Here is a 21,375-nt window from a genome sequence, read left to right on the forward strand (position 1 = left end):
GAGAGCAGAAGGGCTGACTCAGCCTCTCACTGGCTGCAGCACTTGGTAGAATGGGTTCCATCCCAACAGGGTAGTGCAATAGAGCTCTCTCTGGAGGTGTGGGTAGGAGAGAGCTGGTGCAAAGGCATGTGAGCAGGAGAGCTGACCCTGTCTCCTGCCAATAGAGGCATTGGGTGGCCTACCCAGCACAGTTCTGCAGAACTCATCCTGGTGGTGCCAATATGGGAGAGCTGGTGGGTTGATCCACCCAGGCCCAGATCCAGGGCTTTGAGTTGTCCTACTCCAAACTCTGTGTCACCTATAAACTGTTGATGTGCATGAAAGGGCCAGTTCGGCTGTCCCAGAACTACAGGATCTCAGTGACAAAAGGTAACAATAGGACAACCAGGAGGATTCCAGGTAAGGTGTCACAGAAGCCAGAGACCTCACACCAGACCAATGACTCATTGCAATGAACATTTGCAAGTGAAGACATATGGACAAAGTGATATACTGAAGAGACACGCTGTGACACCCCACAGCTTCCACAGTGAGATATTTTCTCTGCTTTGTTAAGTTCTTTTTTTTATTTGGGTCTATATGTTTTCTTTGGAGGAGGAGGTTGCAAGGGTGAAGGTCAGAGGTGAGTAGACAGGGGGATGCATGGGATGGCATTGCTTTTTATGAAACTAAAGGATACTCAATAAGAAGTTTCTTAAAAAGGAAAATGGAGCAGAGCGTTTCTTTTTTTATTGAATATCATCTTCATTTACATTGCCAATAGTAAAATCTTTCCCGATATCCCCCCTCCCCTAAGTCCCCCCAGCTCCTCCCCCTCCTCCTTCCCCCTGCCTCCACCTATATGCCCCCCTACCCAACACACTCCCACTTCCCTCCCCCTCAGTTTCTCTTTGTTGGGGCCTCTGTTGAGCCTTTACCTGACCAAGTACCATTCCTCCCACGGATGCCCAACAAGGCCTTCCTCTGTCACATTTTTGGTTGGAACCATGTGTGCCCCTTGGTTGATGGTTCAGTCCCTGGGAGTCTTGGGGCATCTGGGTGGCCGAAATCATTGTTCTTTTCATGGGGCTGTAAACCCCTTCAGATCCTCTGGACCATCCTCCAGCTCCTCCATTGGGGACCCCATTCCCAGTCCAATAGTTGGTTGCTAACATCTGCCTATATATTTGTAAGTCTCTGGGCAGGGCCCCTCCGGAGACAACCGTGGCATGCTCCTTTTGGTATGCACTTCTTGTCATCTATAAAAGTGTTGGGGTTTGGTGACTGTTTATAGGATGAATCCCCAGGTACAGCAGTCTCTGGGTGGCCTTTACTTAATTCTTGAATAGAGAGATTCTTGCTCTCTCTTCACTGGGTTCCCTGAAACTCCTCACTTGAGAATGATGTTCATGGCTCTGAAATTCTGCTCTTACTGGCATCAATTGAAAGTCAGTAGAAGCATGATGCTCTGTGGGCTCCACTGGCAATGCAGACTCCTTGTTTGCATTTATCTCTTCTATTTGAACATCCACTCATGTCTGTTTCTTTATCCATTTATAAAATTAAGAGAGTAATGCTACCATGCACATTTGACTCAATAGTTGATAAAAAAAAAAAAAAGTCCACACGGAACCCTGGAAACGTGTAAAATTTTTAAACATAATCATTGGCATTTTCAACAGTTTTGACAGAAACACTATACTCCTTTACTATCAGTCTTTCCACGCCAGATTATTCACTAGCTTGGGTTCTTAGTAAGAATCTTCCTTTTAAAAAAGCATTAAATATAAAATGAAAATTCTATTTTAAAATTAACTCAAGGAATGGCCAGCTACTTAGTATTATTTGTATTCCTTTCTCCACACCCCCACCATATGCCACTACGTGGAGTAAAACAAGGATGAATTGACTTGGAGGGAAATGTTAGTGTCCTGCCTTTATACCTTATAGAATTCCCTTGTATAACCTGAGCTTCAGTAACTTTGACCATGTTGTAAAACTCATGTCTCCAGAGGGGTAAACTGTGATCTCTAGTGCCTTTAGATTTTCATTTCTGCCTAGTAATTTCTCCATAGCTGGGGCTGCTATGATTGGCACCTGCTATTATTTAAATGGCCAGAACCAACAGTTTCAGGGTACATCAATTAGGCAATGCTGTTCTCAACCTTCTCATCTTTTATTTCTTTGAATGATTTTGTATACCACTTACAAACTTGATTCATGAATTACATTAGATCTGTTTTAGAATAATTCCATATGAGTTGTTCCTAGCTCACAACACCATCCTCACTACTCTACCTTCTTGGCTTAATGTCATTATCATTTCATCATTCTCAAGTGATAAACAAACAGGATCTGCCTCCTAATCCTTTTTCGTGGGCCATTAAACTTTTATCACCTCAACTTTTTTGATATGAGGATTATCAATTACTGATTCATTTTGTGTTTTGATATTAGGAAATATTTGGCCTCATATTTCATATGGTGTCTTTGATATCCCATGAATTTAAGATAAGGTAATCAGAGAAACTAACTAGACACATATGGAATGAGAAAATAAAATTACTCAAAGCATGTAAGTATAAATTGAAAATATTTATGATAGACTTTTTGGAGCATAACATATACACTAATTCTCACTGTAAAAAGAATTTCAGAAGACTGATCATGCTTAGGTTGCAACAATTATCATTAACATTGTATTTAAAGAATATTAAAAAAGAAGTTGTTATAGGAGCTTATACTTGTTATGGGCCTGTAAGAGATACCCACTGGGAAATGGGACTAAATTAAGAGATGGCCTCACTTAAAATATGCTGAGGAAAAAAAGGACTCAGATTGCTAGCCACCCTACCAACTATTACCAAGAGAGGCACACACAAGAAGAGAGAACAATACTCCCCAAAAAGTAAGCAAAAGACTTACTAGGCCAAGTGCACTGATGGACTCATTTAGGTGCTATAAAGCTTGTCCAGGCAGTTAAGGGACCTAAAGTATATATTTACGACTCAGGTTTGGGCCAGAGAGATAATAGAACAGTATGCCAGCAAGAGAATTCTTATGCAACAAAGAGTAAACAGGGCAAAAGACCTAGAAGAGAAGAGCCTAGAGTATATTGAGAGAATTTATAAAAGTTAAGGCAAGAAAATATGGTTACAAATACCTTCTAGTGTCTGTGGATATTTTCTCTGGATGGGGTGGGGCTTTCCACACCAAGCAGGAAACAGCTGCCATAATTAGAAGAAATGTTCCTGAGTTTTGGAGTGCCCAAGGTAACTGGTTCAGACAATGGTCCTGCTTTTGTCTCTAAGGTATGTCAGGGATTAACAGAGATATTGGGAACTAATTGGAAGCATTATTAGGCATACTGTTCCCAGAGGTCAAGGCAGGTAGAGAAAATGAGCAAAACCATATGAGAGAACTTAACTAAATTGACCTTGGAGACTCGCTCAGGTTTGGTGGTGCCCCTCCCCTTGTTCCTGTTCTGAGACCAGAACAGCCCCTGCCATTTTAACCTGACTCTTTTTGAGATCCTCTTTGGTACCCCAACTCCTTGTTATCCCCTGGGCCCTCCCAGGAGGTATCTTACAATGCAAGATTTGACTCAAACTGCCTGCCTTAAATGCTCCAGGGATGCCAGAGACTCCTCACTGCATCTAGATACAGAAGATCAGAAGTATAAGCTATCAGAATAGCAGCAATTGCTTCAGGATTGAAGCATGCACAAAGAAAAGGAGAGACTTAAAGGGTTAACTCAGGAATTTTGGAAAGATCATAGTACACTTGCCCCTCCCAGAAGAGCAAGTGTTCCCCTGCTCAGAAGGGAGAGGCTAAATTACATCCTCAGACAAAAGGAGGTCCCTGGGGCTAGGAAAGGCCCAAAGTCAGTTGGCCACCTACCTCATCCCCTAACAACCAATTAGCTTAATGGTAACACTGTTCTGCCAATCACATTGTACCTAATGGTGACTGCCCTGAGAACTGTATAAAAGGTTATTCTGTCTCTATGTGCAGGGTGGCCCCAGCATGCTGGATATTAAATAAAAATCCTCTTGCCTTTTGCATTGAAAAAAAATTGTTATATTTCAACTATATTTTAAATAGCCTTATATGATATAACATGTCTACAGTAAGAAACAATATCTGCATGTATCCTTCTTGCAACTACTCAACCTTCTTCATGGTAAGTTGTAACCTGTAAGATGAAATAAACCCCCTTTCCCTAAGATGTTCTCGATCTGTGTTTTATCACAGATAACAGGGACTGATAGAAATTCTCAGCAACAGATAGTTTGCTTTTTGCATGTGATGCTGATCCCTGCTTTATACCTTGAGTACCAGCTGATGCAGCCATACTCAGTCCCCTACATGATTAATTCCTTATCAATGTGAGGGAAATTCAGAGAGTTCCCATGGATGTCCAAATTGTTTCACACAAAGGATTAAAGGAGAGTAAAAGAAAATAAATTAAGAACAGGATGTCTGGGGTGTTCTGGGGTAATGAGGAAAGCAGAAGTGGCAAGTCCTAATGTAAAGTAAGCTTTGAGGGTGGGAATCATTAGTCATTACAGGCTTATCTGTAGTAATAGATTTAATAACTTGCTAGGGATCCTGCTTGTACTGGCTAGTTTTGTGTGTCAACTTGACACAGGCTGGACTTATCACAGAAAAAGGAGTTTCAGTTGGGGGAAGTGCCTCCATGAGATCCAGCTGTGGGGCATTTTCTCAATTAGTGATCAAGGGGGGAGGGCCCCTTGTGGGTGGTGCCATCCCTGGGCTGGTATTCTTGGGTTCTATAAGAGAGGAGGGAATGCAAGCCAGTAAGGAACATCCCTCCATGGCTTCTTCATCAACTCCTGCTTCCTGGCCTGCTTGAGCTCCAGTCCTGAGTTCCTTTTGTGATGAACAGCAATGCAGAACTGTAAGCTGAAAAACCCTTTCCTCCCCAATTTGCTTCTTGGTCATGATGTTTGTGCAGGAATAAAAACCCTGACTAAGACTGGAAGACTGTGCAAATGAGGGGATAAACAGCCAAGAAGTTTCTGTTTCCCAGTAAATTTGGTTCAGAAACTCCAAATACGTAGTGTGGAGAATGGCCGGAACTGAGAGAAAGTCAATATCAAGAGCTGGAGGGATGGACTGCTAAGAGCGCATTGCTTCTACAGAGGACCCACGTTCAGCTCTTAGCACCTAGTTAGAATGCTGCACAACCTCAGAAATCTCTAGGTCCATAAAAATTCTGAAATTTTTGAACCCAAATATAAAGTGCTGTCATTTTAACAACATCTTGATGCATTTCTCAGCCTGTAGAATGGCAAGATATAAATGTTTCAACTTAGGTCTCCAGTGAATTAACCTGTTACAGTAGCATGAACTGACTAGGATTAGACCATAGCATTAGATTAATCACACTTAATATTTTGGTTTTTGTTTTATTTACTTATTTACATACTTTCTTACTTACTTACTTACTCACTTGTGTGTGTGTGTGTGTGTGTGTGTGTGTGTGTGGTGTATATTCACATGTGTACATGGGCCCATGAAAGCCAGAATAAAATATAAGTTCCCTGGAGATGGAATTATATCTATTTGTGAGCTTTCCCGATATAGGTGTTAAAAACTGAGTGTCTTGGTAGAGCAGAAAGTGCACATACCATTGAACTATCTTTCTAGCTCCAAAAAACTTGGTTTGAATCTCTACTTTGTTGTAAATACCCAGTGATTCTTTTCAAATTCTGTGACTGTAATTGAGGTCAATGGGTCACAGGTAGCAATTGTTGAGTGTTTGGTCCAACTCTCTTCATTTTATTTGAAAATCTCAGTTTATTCATATTACAAGAAAATGTTGTTACTTCTTTTGAGTTCTCTCAGTTTCCAATATCATAAATAATACATAGTAACACTATATAGCCCTAACATTACATAATAATGAGAAAAGACTAACAGGGCAGTAAAATGAAATGATTAGCAATAATAAAAGCAGTACATGTATGTTATACATTGCCTACTTTATTTTTGTATTAGATATTTTCTTTATTCACATTTCAAATGTTATCACCTTTCTGGTTCCTTCTCTGAAAACACCTATCTAATCCACCCCTTCTCCCTGCTCACCAACCCACCCACTCCTGCTTCCTTGTTCTGGTATTCCCCTATACTGGGACATCCAGCCTTCTCAGGGCCAAGGGCCTCTCCTCTCTTTGATGTCCAACAAGGCTATCTTCTGCTACACATGCAGCTGGAGCATTGAGAACTCTTTGATTGGTAGTCTAGTCCCTGGGATCTCTGGGGGTACTGGTCAGTTCATAATGTTGTACCTCCTATGGGGCTGATAGCTCCTTCAGCTCCTTGGGCCCTTTCTTTTGCTTCTCCATTGGAGACCTTGTGCTCAGTCCAATGGTTGGCTAGGAGCACCCACCTCTGTATTTGTCAGGTACTGGCAGAGCCTCTCAGAAGACAGCTATATCAGGCTCCTGTCAACAAGCACTTGTTGGCATCCACATTAGTGTCTGGGTTTGGTGACAGTATATGGGGTAGATTCCGAGGTGGGGCAGTCTCTGGATGGCCTTTCCTTCAGTCTCTGCTCCACAATTTGTCTACGTATTTCCTCCCATGGCTTTTTTGTTTCCCCTTCTAAGAAGGACCAAAGTATCCATACTTTGGTCTTCCTTCTTCTTGAGCTTCAAGTGGTCTGTGAATTGTGTTTTGGGTATTCCAATCTTCTGGGATAATATCCATTTGTCAGTGTGTGCTTCCATGTGTGTTCTTTTGTGACTGGGTTACCTCACTCAGGATGATATTTTCTAGTTCCATCCACATTACCTGTGAATTTCATGAATTCATTGTTTTTAATAGTCAAGTAGTATTCCATTGTGTTAATGTACCACATTTCCTATGTTGAGGGACATCTGGGTTATTTCTAGCTTCTGGCTATTATAAATAAGGTTGCCACGAACATAGTGGATCATGTGTCCTTATTACTTGTTGGAGAATCTTCTGGGTATATGCCCAGGAGTGGTATAACTGGGTCCTCTAGTGGTATTATGTCCAATTTCATTGCCTACTTTATTAACTATCTTTTGACAAACCTGAGAGGCAGATACTAGAAGGAAAGCTGAGATTCAGAGAAGCAAGAGTGAAAAATGTTCCAAGGGTAAGGAATGCTCAAGCTGGGATTTGATACATAGTACACTCATTATTGGATGCACAAGTCTTCTTCTCTAGCCACAGCACACTGATGTTCTATTAGTTATGATGAGAAAATCATCTAACAATCTGGACTCCTACCAAATGTGAAGTGGTAAAAGGTAGAAACTGGTTTTTAAAGCATCCAAGAAAGAACAGCAGAAAGGAAATCCCCATACCAGTTGGGTTTAGCAGCAAGACTGTGGCACATTTGTGCACATTAAACTGTAGACAACACAGCCTCTCAAACAGTTGAGGTGGATTGCCTTTAGCACATCAGTAGTCAGTCAAATCATTAGTGAACAGGTGATACCCTGTTCCAGAAAAAAATAATAAGTTGGTTTAAGTTATGATACTGCATACTCCAAATTTTTCTACTCTCCTATGTCTAAACCTAGTGTGTGAAATGCAACATCATGTTTTATCAGTGCCTCCCCATCTGACCTGCTGATCATTAGGGCCCAATTGTCAACCTCCTCAAAATGGCAGTGCCACTGACAATTTACAACATGATAATCTGAGCCCAGCTCAGGCTTAACAGAGGAAACAGATGGATTGCTGGGAGTTAGACATAAGCTTACCTTCAGCATCTTCAGAAACCTGTGAAAGAGTGTCTGTTTTCCAGGTAGTGCCCCATCCTTATTTCCCCACCTATGGGGCAAACTGGAGATCATGTCCCTTGTTAGCACATAACAATAAGGCACAGGACAAGACCCTGAACATTCTGGCTCAAAAACCTTCTCCCCTCGCCTCTGTAAACGTCCAGGGTGTTCTAGTCCAATGCTCCCTCCTTGGTGTAGATATATTCTTTCTTTATAACTGGCAAGCATTTCCCTACCTTTCAATTATTCTTTCTGGCCCCAAGACATAGCCATGGTAGCTGTCACTGTGTTTTTCTCTCAACACATGAGAGATGGCCATGTGGCAGTTTCATATGTCCAATAAACCATTTCTTCCTACCCATGGAATCATCTAGTTTAGGTGGTTTCACTGGTGATAACATCAATTTATTACAAAATAGTAGAGTAAATAAAGTTAGAACTGGAGTGGCCTTAGCTCTTCCAAGGAATTCTGCTCTCATGTCATGTCTCTGCTACTTTTGGTGAGGACTCTCTACTTCAGATTTCTGTCCTATCACATGTATGTTGTCAAAGCCCTAGCCAAGTGTCTCATCTTCCATTGTGGCTCTGAGTTATATTTTTTTTCTAACATGTTCTGAAACCTCTCTGGCCTGCTCAGTAAGAAGAAAGTCAAATTGCCATTATTCCCACTCAGTGAACAGCAAATATAATCCAATGTTTCTTTTGAACATGTTTTTTACTGAAGGAGAAAAACTTGGGAAAAATGTGAAATCATGAACTTTGGGTGTCACAGGAAGGAGAGTCGACTCTCCTTGGTAGACAGCAGGGCATTTGTAGGTAAGAAATCAATCCATGTTTGAAAAGGAATTGAGGTGGAAACTCCTGGTGTGTCTTTGCTAATGATGATCAAAGGAAACACAAGAAATGTAAATCATACTTCTCAAAAACAAAGAAAGCAAGTTAGCATTTAAACACTGGTCCCCAGAAACATACATTTTGAAAAACAATAGTTACATGAATATGCTCTTTTGATTTTAATAATTTGCTTCTTTTTAAAAGTAAAATAGGTAAATATATTTTCTTGTGTTCTAGGTAACTTTAGACTCCAAGAAAGCAACAGAAGGTGGAGAAGGAATCCCATAGCAAATGACAGGTTGCTTGCTGTGCAGCCTAGAACAGATTTTCCATGCCATAGGCCTCACTGTCAGAGTCGCACCTGCCAGAGCTCTGCTCACATTTTACTGCCAGGCAGCTTTTCTGACATCTGCTCTTGACCTGACCTGCAACTCCCTCTGAATTGGGGCTTCATTGTGGGAACAATTTTTTTCTTTTGGTTACTGAGAAGTGGTAAATTTCTTGACATCTGAGACCTCATTTTGGAGTTAGTGAGAATCAGAACTCCAGGCAGAAACAGTGACATTAAATAGCACTAGTAAATGCCTCCCCGCAGCTGCACTAGAAGCCAGGAACTAGATAATTGAGTACTCACTTTCTCTCTTTCTCTTAACTTAAGGAAGGCGTTGATTTTTATTTCTTTACCCCAACTTTGGCTCTCATTTTGAACTCATGTTTAAATTCAAATACTTAAGTGTGTAGAAAACAAAACCAAACCCACAAAAACCCTAAACCCCTTCACTAGTCTTTAGAGTGTCCTAAAATGAAGAACTTGCAATATAAACTGCCTCTATAGGTGTGGCATATACCAGCTCCTTCTTCTCAATGTCAAGTAGACTATGCTCTGATCTCAGACTGACTGTGAGCTTTGACAGGTGGGCAGACTTTTCCAGGGCCTCCCCTGTCTTTGGCTTCTAAATGCAGAGAAGAGTTTCCTGTTTGCAGGAATCATTTTCATTCTGACTGACAAGGTTTTGGTCTCTAAACCTTTTGGGGTTTTTGTGCTCTGTGTCTATTAAAATTACCACTAAACACAACTGTGTTCCGACCAAGAGGTACATTCTTTTCTTATGACTTGCTTTCAGCAGGTATAAATTGCATTGGAGTAAAAGCCATGACAATCAATTCCCATTTTATGAGATAGAATACTAGACTCTCCTTTATATATGAAAGTCTATAGGTAAAAATATTTAATTGATTTGATATTAACTTCATTCCATTTTCATAACTGCCTACTTTCCTAAGGGTTTTAATTAATGACAGACTAAAATTTCTATAAAAGGTACTATTAGGAATTGTGAATTGATTTTATAAGGTATCTCTAAGAGAACTCTGCAAGTTGATGATCTATTTTACTCTTCCTATTGTAACTTTGGAATTGTTGTGGTTCCCATTCAGATGGTTTTGCCTGGGCATTATGAGCCAATGTCTGCAACATATTTCATATCTGTATGAAAATTTATTCTTGTATGTTGTGGATAAATGTGTGCAGAAGGCAGATGTGTGAGTAGGAGTACTAGGCAATGCTTGAGCTGTCTGGAAGAAAGATTACGGTGTAAGTCAGATAGTAGATAGTCACGTGTGTACATCAAGTACCTCTGCAGAATGCTTCAGTTTTGCTGACCGACACCTTTGAACTGAATAACAAAAAAGTCTTGATTACTAAGCAAATAGTGTGGGGTGAAAAAATGCAAAATGGAAGTTTCATACACTATAATCACATGAGTGTTTATCATTAATATTTTAACTTCTGCCAAAAAAAAATTCCAAAGAAAATAGAAAGGTTTAGAAATGCAAAAGTAGTTAGTACAAGTAAGATTTTTCTTTAGACAAATGACATCTGTTTATTTCTTTTCACATGTTTGTGGAATCAAAGGTTTTCCTAGTACAAGAAGAATGTGTTTTAACACTAAATTCTCACCAGGCAGTGGTGACACATGCCTTTAATCCCAGCACTTGGGAGGCAGAGGCAGGAGGATTTCTGAGTTTGAGGCCAGCCTGGTCTACAGAATAAGTTCCAGGACAGCCAGGACTATACAGAGAAACCCTGTCTCAAAAAACCAAAAACCAAACCAAACCAAACCAAACCAACCAACCAAACAAACAAACAAAAAAAACATTCTCAATGCAGCTAGACAAAAATTTTCTTTCTATTGTCTCTGAAAAGTGGCCATTTCTTATTAGTGGGAAGGAATGTCTTGGTTTCTATAGAATTCCTGTCTGCACTTAAGGTACATCAATTCTGATTAGATCTATACATAGTTGAAATTTATATTATAGCATATATTTATAACTGGAATTCTACAGTGGTTTATGAGAGTGATAGTAGTTAAATCTTCCTGTAACAAATGCAAAAATGATAAAAAGATTTTATAAAAATACAAAGTTCACAGTAGACTCATAAAGAATCATTTTATATAATTTAATTTACATATTTTATTTTGACTCGGTCTCCAATACTCTGCACATAATTGAAGAAATAGAAAAAAGACAGCAAAGCTTTCAGGATCTTCCAAAAGCTTAATTGTTTCTAGCCAACTCTTTTTATTCAAACAGCAGTACACTGCATGCCATAATATGATAAAGATTTTACTATATTTACTTATTCACTATGCTACTACAGACTCACTAAAAACATACATAATTCAACATTATAACATTGCATATTTTACAGTTGGTTTTGTGAATGAGTAAAAAATTGTATGAATATAATTTTAAGTTATTTACTTACACAATTCTAAAGGTTTTACAAAAATGCATAAAATCTGTTCTCAGAATTTTATTTTCAGGTGGTTTAAAATCCATCTGAAAATCTAGAAGATCACTTTAAAAATCAGAAAATAAATACTGAAGATGCCACACAGACCAGACACAGGACTTTGAGGAATCAAGACAGAAGTGATATGAAATCCTCCTCCATCAAGACTATCACTCATAGTACCCAAGGTGCTCTGCAATCCCCAGAGAGAAAAAATTAATAGTTCCACCAAAATGTAAAACCTGTCAACCATAGCAATGATTGGTCCAGCAAGATATCCACAGTGGTGAAATGAGGTACTTGTATCTTGTGGGTAACCATCAGCTGTCTAGTTATACTTAAGGCCTGTTCGCTCGGAGAATATATATTGCTGATACTATAAACCTAGCCAACTACCTATCGCTGCAAAGGTCATACACCTTAAAAAGACTATTATCATGTTCTTAAATCGCTGTAGCTTCTAACTCACTGTTTTTCAAACTTCTTAGTACTGTGACACTTTAATAGTTCCTCATATTGTGGTGACACGCAACCATAAAGTTATTTTTTTGCTACTTTGTAGACTTATATTTATTTTAAAACTTATTGAGCTTGTCACAGAAATATCCTCTAACTCCAGCCATTTCTCCTAAAATTTTCTCTCCCCATCAAGATGATCCCTCCTGGTCTTAGCCTGACCTACTCCCAGTCCACAGGCAAAATATATTGTTTCCCTTTCCAAGGAGATCCTTATATCACTTCTTCAGCCCTCCATCTTTGTTACTTGGCCTCTCTGGGTCTCTAGACAGTAGTACGATTGTATTTTATTTTACAGTTAATATCCACTTATAAATGAATACATACCATGTTCATCTTTCTGGGTCTGGGTTACCTCACTCAGAATATTTTATAGTTCCATCCATTTACCTGGAAATTTCTTAATATCTCTGTTCTTAATAGCTAAGTAATACTCCATTCTGTAAAATTACCATATTTTCTCTATTTCTCTATTTCTTTTATTTCTTCAATTGATACACTTCTAAGTTGTTTCCAGTTACTTGCTATTATGAATAAAGCTGCTATGAACATAGTTGAGCATGTTTCCTTGTAATACAATAGAGCATTCTTTGGATATATACCCAGGAGTGGTATAGCTGGGTTTTGAGGTTGATTTCTGATTTTCTGAAAAGCTGTTATATTGTCTTTCAAAGTGGCTGTACAAGTTTGCACTCCCAACAGCTGGGAAGAGTGTTCCCATTGCTCCAGATCCTTACCAGCATGGGTGTCACGTGTGTTTTTAATTTTAGCCATCTGACAGGTATAAGATGAAATCTCAAAGTCATTTTGATTTGTATTTCCCGCCATGGCTAAAAATGTTGACCATTTCTTTAATGAGGTCTTGGCCATTGGAGATTCCTCTATTTAGAATATCTGTTTAGACCTGTGGCCTACTTTTTAATTATTTAGTTTGTTGATGTCTAGTTTCTTGAGTTCTTTATATATTTGGATATTAGACTTCTGTCAGTTGTGAAGTTGGTGAAAATCGTTTCCAATTCTGTGGGCTGCCATTTTATCCTGTTGACAGTGTCCATTGCCTTACAGAAACCTTCTCAGTTTCATGAGGTCCCATTTCTCAATTGTTGGTCTTAGTGCCTGTACTATGGGTGTCCTGTTCAGGAAGTTGTGCTCAATAATAGTCCCAACATTCTCTTCTATGAGATTTAGTGTATTTTAGTTTAATGTTGAGGGCTTTGATCCACTTGGAGTTTAGTTTTGTACAGGGTGATAGATATGGATTTATTTACATTCTTCTATATAGTAACATCCAGTTAGACCAACACCATTTGTTAAAGAGATTTAATTTAATTTTTTATTATATATTTCTGAATTTATGAAAATTTGAGTCTTGAAAGGTGTGTGGATTGATGTCTAGGTGTTTAATTTCATGACTTTGATCAATATACCTCTTTTTATGCCAGTATAATGAACATTTTATTACTACAGCTCTGAGCTGCACTAGGGATGGTGATACCTCCAGATTTATTTATTTATTTATTTATTTAGGATTACTTTTTTTTTCTTTTTTTTCTTTTTTTTCTTTTTTTCTTTTTTTCTTTTCTATAATCTTTGTTTACATTCCAAATGAATTTCCCTTTCTTGGTTCCCCACTTCCCATAAGTCCTATAAGCCCTCATCCCTCTGTCCATTCCCCAATCAACCCCCCTCCCAATTCTCTGTCCTGGTAATTGCCTACAATGCTACATAAAGACTTTACAGGACCAGGGCCATCCCCCTCCTTTTTCTTGGGAATGATTGGTATGTGAGTTGTGTCTTGGGTATTCAGAGCTTCTGGGCTAATATCCTCTTATCAGTGACTGCATTCCATGTGTGTTCTTTTGTGAATGAACTTTTGTTACCTCACTTAGGATGATATTTTTCAGTTCCAACCATTTTCCTAACAATTTCATGAATTCATTGTTTTTAGTTGCTGAATAGTATTCCATTGTGTAAATATACCACATTTTCTGTATCCATTTCTCCATTGAGAGATATCTGGGTTCTTTCCAGCTTCTGGCTATTATAAATGAGACTGCTATGAACATAATGGAGCATGTGTCCTTATTGCATACCGGGGAATCCTCTGGGTATATGCCCAGGAGTAGTATAGCAGGCTCTACCAGAAGTGTCATGCCCAGTTTTCTGAGGAACCGCCAGACTGATTTAAAGAGTGGTTGTACCAACTTGTATTCCCACCAGCAGTAGAGGAGTATTCCTCTTTTTCTACATCCTCGCCAATACCTGCTGTATCCTGAGTTTTTAATCTTAGCCATTCTGACTGGTGTGAGGCAATACCACTAAAATCAGGGACTAGAAAAGGCTGACACCTCTCTCCATATCTTTTCAATATAGTACTTGAAATTCAAGCTAGAGCAATTAAACAACATAAGAAGGTCAAAGGGATACAAATTGGAAAGGAAGAAGTCAAACTATCACTATTTGCAGTTAATATGATAGTATAATTAAGTAACCCCCCCAAAAAAAACTCCACCAGAGAACTACTACAGCTGATAAAAAAACTTCAGCAAAGTGGCTGGTTATTAAAATCAACTCAAGCAAATCAGTAGCTTCCCTATACTCAAAGGATAAGCAGGATGAGAAAGAAATAACACCCTTCACAATAGCCACAAACAATATAAAGTATCTTGGTATGACTCTAACCAAACAAGTGAAAGATCTGTATGACAAGAACTTCAGGTTTATGAAGAAGGAAATCGAAGAAGACCTCAGAAAATGGAAATATCTTCCATCCTTGTGGATTGGCAGCTTTAACATAGTAAAAATGGCCATCTTTCCAAAAGCAATATACAATTTCAACGCAATCCCCATAAAAATCAAAACTTAGTTCTTCATAGAGTTAGAACGAGAAATGCTAAAATTCATCAAGAATAACAAAAAACCCAGGATAGCTAAAACTATTCTCAACAGTATAAGAACTTCTGGGGGCAAATCAATATACCAGAACTCAAGCAATACTACAGAGCAATAGTGTTAAAAACTGCATGGTATTGGTAAAGTGACAGGTAGGTAGATCAATGGAATAGAATTGAAGACCCAGAAATGAACCCACACACCTATGGTCACTTGATCTTCGACAAAGAGCTGAAACTGTCCAGTGAAAAAAAGATAGCCTTTTCAACAAATGGTGCTAGTTCACCTGAAGGTCAGCATGCAGAAGAATGCATATAGATCCATTCTTATCTCCTCGTACTAAGCTCAATTTCAAGTGGATCAAGGACATCCACATAAAGCCAGACACACTGAAACTAACAGAAACTAATAGAAGTGGGGAAGACCCTTGACGACATGGGCACAGGGGAAAGTTCGTGAACAGAACACCAATAGCTTATGCTCTAAGATCAAGAATTGACAAATGGGACCTCATAAAATTACAAAGTTTCTTTAAGGCAAAGGACACTGTCAAAAGGCCAAAACAACAACCAACAGATTGGGGAAGGATCTTCACCAACCCTACATCCAATAAAGGGATAATATCCAATATATACAAAGAACTCAAGAAAGTAGAACCCGGAGAACCAAATAACCCTATTAAAAATGGGGTACAGAGCTAAACAAAGAATTTTCACCTGAAGAATTTCGAATGGCTGAGAAGCACCTTAAGAAATGTTCAACATCATTAGTCATTAAGGAAATGCAAATCAAAACAATCTCCAGATGTTATTTTACAGTGCAGCATTATTTCAGCTCTCCTGGGTTTTGTTTTTTTCTAAATGGAACTGAATATTGTTCTGTTAAGGTTGGAAAAGAATTGTGTTGGAATCTTGATGGAGATTGTGCTGAATCTGTCCATTGCTTTTAGTAGGATGGCTATTTTTATTATGTTAATCCAACCCATCCATGAGCATGGAAGGTCTTTCCATTTTCTGATATCTTCTTCAGTTGCTTTCTTTAAAGAATTGAAGTCTATATCATGTAGGTCTGTCACTTGCCTGGTTATCATTATACTCAGATGTTTTATAACATTTGTGTTTATTGTCAACCATGTTGTTCTGCTGATTTCTTTCACAGTCCCTTTGTCATTTGTATAAAGGAGACATACTGATTTTTTTTTTATTTTTTGTTTTTTACGTAGTCTTGTATCCAGCCACTTTACTTATGGTGTTTATCAGCTCTAAGAATTCCCTGGAAGAACTCTGAAGTCACATATGTATATTATTATATCCTCCGTAAATAGAAATACTTTGACTTCTTCCTTTTCTATTTGTATCCCATTTATATCCTTTTGTTTTCTTATTGGTTTAGCTAAAAGTTCAGATTCTGTATTGTCTAGATAATAGCTTTGTCTCTTCTTCCTTGGTTTAGTGGAATTGGTTTAAGCATCCTTCCATTTAATTGATGTTGGCTATAGCCTTGTTATAAATTACCTTTATTCACCATTAAGTATGTCCCATAGTTCTCTCATTTCCCCAAGATTCTTATCAGGAAGGGGTGCTGAATTTTGTCAAAGGGTTTCTTTTTTCAGCATTTAATGAGAGGATAATATTTTTTCTTTTAGTTTGTTTATATGGTGGATTACGTTGACAGATTTTCATATATTGAATTATCTCTGCATCTCTGGATTGAAGACAACTTGATAATGGTGGTTGATCTTTTTGATGTATTCTTAGATTCAGATTGTGAGTATTTTAGCATCAATATCCATGAGGAAAATTAGTCTGTAATTCTCTTTATTTGTTGGATCTTTGTGTGGTTTGGGTATCACTGTGACTCTAACCTCATAAAATGAATTTGACAAAGTTCTTTTTATTTCTATTTTGTGGAATAATTTAAGGAGTATTGGTATTAGGTCGTTTTTGGAAATCTTATAGAATTCTCTGCTAAAACCATCTGATCCTTGGATTTTTTTTAGGGGGGTTGGGAGTCCTTCTGATATTTTCTTTGGAGGCTATAGATCTATTTAAATTGTGTATTTACCTTGATTTAACTTTGATAACTGGTATCTATTGAGAAAATTGTACATTTATTGTAGATTTTGAAGTTTTTTAAAGTACAGGTTTTGGAAGTATGTCCTAATAATTCTTTGGATTTCCTCAGTGTCAATTTTTATGTCCCCGTATCATTTCTGATTTTTTTTAAAATTTTGTTCTAGAGCTTTATGGTTTGTTGTTAAATTTCTAGTAGGAAGGTATTTGGTACTATAAACTTTCCTTTTAGAACGACTTTCACTGTGTCCCATACGTTTGGGTATTTTGTGTATTCCTCTTCATTGAATTCTAGGAAGTCTTTAATTTCTTTTTTGAAGTTTATACCTTGACTCTGTAGTTATTCAGTAGGTAGTTGTCTATTTTCTATAACTTTGTAGTCTTTTTGTTGTTTCTGCTGTTGTTGATGTACATCTTGAATTTGAGGTGGTCTGATAGAAGATATGAGATTATTTCAGTTTTCTGGTATGTTTTGAGAATTGCGTTGTGAGTGAATATGTGATCAACTTTTTGGGGAAGGTTCTGTGATGGCCTGAGAAGAAGACATATTCTGTTTTGCTTAGATAAAATGTTCTGGAGACATGTTAGGTCCATTCAATTTATAACATCTGTTAGTTCTATTTTTTCTGTTTAGTCTTTGTCTGAATGACCTTTCCATTGAGCAGAGTGAGGTAATGAAGTCTCCCACTATGGGCGCATGAGGTTTGATGCTTGATTTAAGATTTAATAATGTTTCTCTTATAAATAGAAATTTCAGCTTGCTCCCATTTACTTGAAAAATCTTTTTTCAGCCCTTACTCTGATGCTATGTCTAACTGTGATGCTGAGGTATGATGTTTCTTGTATTCAGCAGAAGGATGGATCCTGCTTTTGTGCCCACTCTGTCAGGCTGTACATTTTTATTGGAGAAATGAATCCATCAATATTAAAAGATATTAATTACCACTTATTGGTAAATCCTGCTATGCTGTTTTTAGTGTTGTTGTTGGTTTTTGTGGTGGTGGTACATTTATATATATATATATATATATATATATATATATATATATATATATATATATATATATGTGTGTGTGTGTGTGTGTGTGTGTGTGTGTGTGTATGTGTGTGTGTGTGTGTTTGTGTGTGTGTGTGTGTGTGTGTGTCCCCTCCTTGGGTTCTTCTGGTATAAGATTACTAATTGCCTGAGTGTAGTTAACTTCCTTAGGTTGATATTTTCTTTGTACTACTTTTTATAGAGCTGGATAGATGGACTGGTATTGTGTAAATTTTACTTTGTCATAAAATACCTTAATTTCTTCGTCCATGATTACAAGTTTTACAGGGTATAATATAGTAATATAGTAGGCATGTATTTTATATTATAAATATGTTCTTTTATGTGTTTTGAGCTTGCATTCTTCTTCTATTGCTGATATTCTTATTTTTGTTCTCTTCATAATGTTCCAGATTTCTTAGATGGTTTATGTGAGGAATTTTAAAATTCAACATTTTCTTTTACTGAGCAATCTATTCCTTTATCTTATCTCCAATACCTGAGAGTCTGTTTTCCCTCTCTTTGTATTTTCTTGATGATGCTTGTGCTTATAGGTCCAGTTCACTTACCTAGGTTTTCCATTTCCAGAATTCTATCAGTTTTTGTGTTCTTTACTGCTTCTAAATCCATTTGAAGGTCTTGAACAGTCTCCTTTACTATTTTTTCTAAGTTTTCTTGGCATTTTTAAAGGTTTTTTTCATTGGCTTTTCTATGATTTCATTAAGGGATTTCTTTCATTTCCCCTCTAAGGATCAATACCATCTTCATAACGTTGTTTTTAAGGTGTTTTTTTTGTGCCTCAGCTCCATTGCTATATTCAGGTTTTGCTGTCCTAGGACAATTGGACTCTGTTGGTGCCATACTGCCCTGGATAGTGTTGATTGTGTTCTCAAATTGGAGATTAGGATGATTATAGCCATAGGTACTGATTTCTGATTTTGTCTTTGTTGAATGGGTGGTTTATTCATTGATTTCTGTTTCTTCTTCCTCTTACATCTTTTGATCTTTGTGGCCTGGACTTCTGGCAATTAGCTGTGTGACCCCTGATCCAGTAGGGAGTCTCTGTCTATGTTGGGGGATGAACTTCTCATGACTAGCATGGCGTTTGATGCAGCAGAGTGTCTTTGTCATTCTGACTGGTGTGACTGGCACCTGAGCAGCTTTTGGAGTCTTTAGGAGTTGGGGCCTGTGGCCTGGAAGCTAGGCACTCACCTGTTCTGTAGGTTGTGGTCAGTACCTGAGCAGGGGACAGCAAGGTGGGAAGTGTTGGGGAGGGTCGGGGAATCCATCTGTTGGAAACCAAATCTGGGAAATGAGGCAGTTCAAGTGGATCTCTCTCTGATCTGTGCATCTGACTCCTTTCAGATATTTAAATGTATTAATCAAACTCCCACCAGACCTGTTTTTTTTTTAAACAAATGCTGCCACATCCTTCCTTATTGCTACAAATAAATATGTGTTGAGGACTTGTATCATCTTCCAAACAAGCTTCTAATTAGAGTCTATTTAAAGTTAAGAAGGATATCTTTTCATTGTTTTTCATCTATTGAAGTCACCAGAATGTTCAACTTCTTGTAGTATTTAAATTATTCTTCTGTTTCACAGGTCAAAAACATTAAAGATTTTATATATTTTCCACATATGCTACTAAGTTCTACTTTCTGATTATAACCATTTAAAATGTTGTGTTATTGTTTGATTTTTGTATTATATGGCATTTTATTTTTACTTTTAAGCTTCTTGAAATGAATAGAATAATATTTTTCTTCCAGAATTTGATGAACATGCATAACAGTGACTGGCTTAAGGAAGTACTATTAAGACATTATTATTACTGGTTAAGTTCATTACCTGATATTCAGCTCATTAATAGTCACAGTATTATTTCAATACCATTCATGACAGTTTTATAGATGAAAGCAGTAGGTTGCAAAATATGTATGTAAACATACCCAGTAAATGCTAGATAAGGGATTGCAGCTTTCCTTGCTATTGGCTCAGCTTGGTTGTTCTCTCCAAAACTCATACTGAAATTTAATTTCCATTGTGGAATATTAGGAGCTGGTCCTCTGTGATATCTTTAAGAGATGATTAGGGTTTTACCCTCACAAATGTGTTAATTGGCTTATGTATTAGTAGCTTGATATCCTAAAAGCTATTGTGAGGATGCATCTTCCGTAGATGCTGATTTAGCTATAATGCTGTATTCTCCGTCATTGAGCATGTGATAGTCTGTTGTTCTTCAGTGCTCTGATATCATGAAAGCAATTACCAGATGTACACACTTAACCTTGACCCAGAATGCTAAGCCAGAATAAGCCTCTTTTCTTTATAATATATCAGCATGTGATGTTTGGACTAAAATACCCCTATGTCTTTCTGACAGATTTTTCTGTTGTCCATCATATTAATTACCTTCTTCATCTTTGGCAAACATGACTTAAACATCCTTACAAGTTAATACAGAGAATGGATTTTGGCATTCATATTATTTGACACTTGCATATTTGGCATTTACATTGACCTAAACAAAGAACTCTATTTAGAAGCTGTGTCTACCTCTTCCATTATGGTACTGTATATTACAATGTGTTCTCCTAGGTCTAAGCATCTCATCAGTCTTTCATCATGAGTGGTTTACAGAAAGCAGAGCTGAACTTCATTAAGGCAGATACTAGTCTTTTCCTATACTCATGTTGATAGCTATTGCCCTAAACTGAGAGAGAGAGAGAGAGAGAGAGAGAGAGAGAGAGAGAGAGAGAGAGAGAGAAAGAGAGAGAGAGAGAGAGAGAGAGAGAGAGAGAGAGAGAGAGAGAGAGAGAGAAAGAGAGAGAGAGAGAGAGAGAGAGAGAGAGATCAAAATAGTTATCTTGTCATAATTGCCACTATGCTTCCTTATTTTTTAATCTTTAGTATTGACATCTATGCATATACGAAAGGGAACAAATTGTGAAGCACTTATAGAACTAGGTATGATCCCTTTGAAATGTTTTTAGAAATTCCTCATGAATGTTCCTATCTTCACTGTGGTGGTTTTAATAAATACGGCCCACATAGGCCCACAGGAAGTGGCACTATTAGAAAGTATAGCCTTGTTGGAGCAGGTATGCCTTGTTGGAGGAGGTTTGTCACTAGGAATGGGCTTTGAGGTCAAAGGCATCTCAAGCCAGTTCACTCCCAGCTTGTGCCTATGGAGATGTAGAACTGCCTGCTCCTGACAATAATGGAATAAACTCTGAAAATGTAAGCCAGCCCAAATTAAACATTTTTCTTTAAAAGAGTTGTCATGATGTCATGGTGTCTCTTCATAACAATAGAAACTCCAACTCATCCACTAAGTAGGTATGTGCCCTTTGCTATTATAATGTTCTACCACTATATTTATATGAAAGAAACAAGAAAAGCTTTATTTTAACTTAAGCATAAAGTCTTTAAGATAAACTCTTACCCCAAGGTCACAAG

This window comes from Apodemus sylvaticus, chromosome 4 (genome assembly GCF_947179515.1).
Source record: "Apodemus sylvaticus chromosome 4, mApoSyl1.1, whole genome shotgun sequence".
NCBI lineage: Eukaryota > Metazoa > Chordata > Mammalia > Rodentia > Muridae > Apodemus > Apodemus sylvaticus.